The sequence below is a fragment of the Trichechus manatus genome, unplaced genomic scaffold (genome assembly GCF_000243295.1).
Source record: "Trichechus manatus latirostris isolate Lorelei unplaced genomic scaffold, TriManLat1.0 scaffold00017, whole genome shotgun sequence".
In the NCBI taxonomy this organism is placed as follows: domain Eukaryota; kingdom Metazoa; phylum Chordata; class Mammalia; order Sirenia; family Trichechidae; genus Trichechus; species Trichechus manatus.
Window position 1 is genome coordinate 7,378,149 of NW_004443953.1, and position 3,484 is coordinate 7,381,632.

A 3,484-nucleotide genomic window follows, 5' to 3' on the forward strand; every position below is an offset into this window, starting at 1 on the left:
GGGTTGTTAACCAATGTCATAAAACAGCATGTGTGTTACTGTTACATGAGAAACTATCTGTTCTGTAAGCCTTCACCTGAAGTACAATAAAATATTAAAAAAAAAAAAAAAAATCCACAGGTTAGTGAAACATCTTATAACATGGAGGAATCTGGAACGCATTATGCTGAGTGAATTTAGTCAGTCACAAAAGGACAAATATTGTATAAGACCACTATTATAAGAACTCAAGAAAAGGTTTACACACAGAAGGAAACATTCTTTGATGGTTATGAGGGTGGGGAGGGAGGGAGAGCGTTATTCACTAACTAGATAGTAGACAAAATTATCTTAGGTGAAGGGAAGGACAGCACACACTACAGGGGAAGTCAGCACAACTGGACTAAACGAAAGCTAAGAAATTTTCTGAATACAACCAAACACTTTGAGGGACAGAGTTGCAGGGATAGGGGTCTGGGGACCATGCTTTTGGGGACATCTAGGTCAACTGGCATAACTAAGTTTATTAAGAAAATGTTCTGCATCCCACTTTGGTGAGTGGTGTCTGGGGTCTTAAATGCTAGCGAGCGACCATCTAAGATGCATCAATTTGTCCCATCTCACCGGAGTAAAGGAGAATGAAGAACACCAGAGTCGCAAGGAAAGTATTAGTCCTAGAGAGAGAAAGGGCCACATAAACCAGAGACTGCATCAGCCTGAGACCAGAAGAACTAGATGGTGCCTGGCTATACCACCAGTGACTGCCCTGATAGGGAACACAACAGAGAGTCCCTGATAGAGCATGAGAAAAGTGGGGTGCAGAATTCAAATTCTAGTAAAAAGACCAGACTTAATGGTCTGACTGAGACTGGAGGAACACCAGAGAGCATGGCCCCCTGACTCTCCGTCAACCCAGAACTAAAACCTTTCCTGAGGCCAACTCTTCAGACAAAGATTAGACTGGACTATGGGACATGGAGTGATACTCGCGAAGAGTGTGCCTCTTAGCTCAAGTAGATACATGACACTAAATGGGCAGCTCCTGTACAGAGGTGAGATGAGAAGGCAGAGAGGGTCAGGAGCTGGTTGAACGGACACGGGAAATCAGGGGTGGAAGGGAGGAGTGTGCTGTCACAGTATAGGGAGAGCAATTAGGGTCACATAACAGTGTATGTATAGATTTTAGTATGAGAGACTAACTTGAATTGTAAACTTTCACTTAAAATACAATAATTAAAATTAAAAAAAAGAATCCATAGATTAGACAACAGGCTGGCAATTGCATCAGGATGGCTATATTATAGTCTTGAAGCAGAATGCTTATACCTCAGGAAACCACATTTTTTGCTCCTAAGGCCTTCAGCTGAGTGGATGAGGCCCACCCACGTTATGGAAAAGGGTAATCTACTTCACTTAGGGTCAACTGATTTAAATGTTGTTGTTGTTACCTGCTGTCAGTTGACTCCGACTCATGTCGACGTTATGTACAACTGAATGAAACATTGCCTGGTCCTGGATCATCCTTACAGTCTCCAACATGTTTGAGTCCATCACTGTGGCTATTGTGCCAATCCATCTCATTGAGAGTCTTCCACACCCTCATTGGCCCTCTGCTTCACCAAACATGATATCCTTCTCTAGAGATTGATCCTTCCTGAGGGCATGTCCAAAGCAAGTGAGTCAGACGATGTTCTGTTGTGATCCATAAGGTTTTCATTGGCTAATTTTTGGAAATAGATCTCCAGGCTTTTCTTCCTTGTCTGAGTCTGGAAGCTCCCCTGAAACCTGTCCACCAGGAAATGCCAGTGGCATAGTTTCCAGCAGCACAGCAACATGCAAGCCTCCACAGCATAACAAGCTGACAAAATGGTAGTGGGATTTAAATGTTAATCACATGTAAATACCTTCTAAGTAACATCTAGACTAGTGTTTGACCAAACAACTGGGCACCATAGCCTAGTCAAGCTGACACATAAAATTAACCATCGAAAACTGTAACTATAATATAGAGAGAAAGGATATGATTTTATTCAGTGTCTCCAAAGCATTTTATTAAATTGCCATTAGTAATATATATATAATATATATTTTAATCATTGAAGGGCAATGAAGCTCAACAAGAACTGAGGTAAATAGCCTAGGCTCTAGACTTCATGGGATTGTTTGATTGAAATGCTTTTGAAGATGCTATCTCACATACAGATAGTTCAAATACAGGTAGTCTCTAACCTGTGATGTATTTGAGTTACAATGAACTGCACTTACTACTGTCTTTTTTAGGTTTTTTTTTGTGGGGGGGGGTGCACCTTATTGTTTGTAATATGTACTGCATACAATGTTGCAGCACGTAATTTACTGATATTATCATTCTCAGATGTTCACTCACAGATGTTCAATTTTATGACTTACTGTTCAAAACACTGCCATATAGCAGAGAAAAGAAATGCTGAAGAAGAAAGAAATAATGAGGAAGAGGAAGCAGACAAGTTGTCAAAAAATTTTACAGTGAAAAGATTAGCTAAAGTTTTTTTTCTAGACTAAATTAGGGGTTTCAGGTGCTTGAAAACATGGATGGGCCCAAATACTGATCACTTTGCTAAAGTCTATAGGCAGATTCGGAAAGCAGTGAGATGCTACCATGAAATACACGAAGAAAAAAAGAAAAGGACCATATAGACGACTCTCACTAATTTACTGACTAGAAATGCCATCCCTATCCCCAGGGTTAATCCAGATAATCCAGAACCTTCCACAAATGGAGTTATTACCGAAACTGACAAAATGCGGAGGTCATCCAACTCTTCTTTATCGCCGGAGTAAATTTTTATGATTTGTGTATTTTTTATGTACGTATGTATTAAAATATATCTGTAAGTTTATATGTGACATTTCCAACCCTCAAAGACAAATAAAGATCGGATTTATAAAGATACTGATAATAAAAGGCAGTAATAATGAAAACTTAAAAAAAAAAAGATATCTGATATCCGACTTACATCAGAACCAAACTACGACGGAGTCATCAGAATGGAACTCCATCACAAGTTGGGGACTACCTGTACACAATAATAATCTAGATGTACCTAGTTAAAGCTGTTACTGTGACCATACAATTGCATGGACACTATTGTTGTTTTGTGCCGACAAGTCAATTCTGATGCATAGCAACCCTATAGGACAGAGTAGAACTGCCCCATAGGATTTCCTAGGCTGTAATCTTTATGGAAGGAGCCCTGGTGGTGCAGTGGTTAAATGCTTGGCTGCTAACCAAAATGGTGGCTCAAACCCACCAACAACTATGCAGGAGAAAGATGTGGCAATCTTTACTGGAGCAGATCATCATGTCTTTTCTCCCTTGGAGCAGCTGGTGGGTTGAAATCAACCTTGTACAAGGCAAGGTCATGGAAGGTGCACAGACACATCCAAACTCCCTGAGGGACTGAATTGCTGGGCGGAGGGCTGTGGGGACCATGGTCTCGGGGAACATCTAGCTCAATTGGCATAA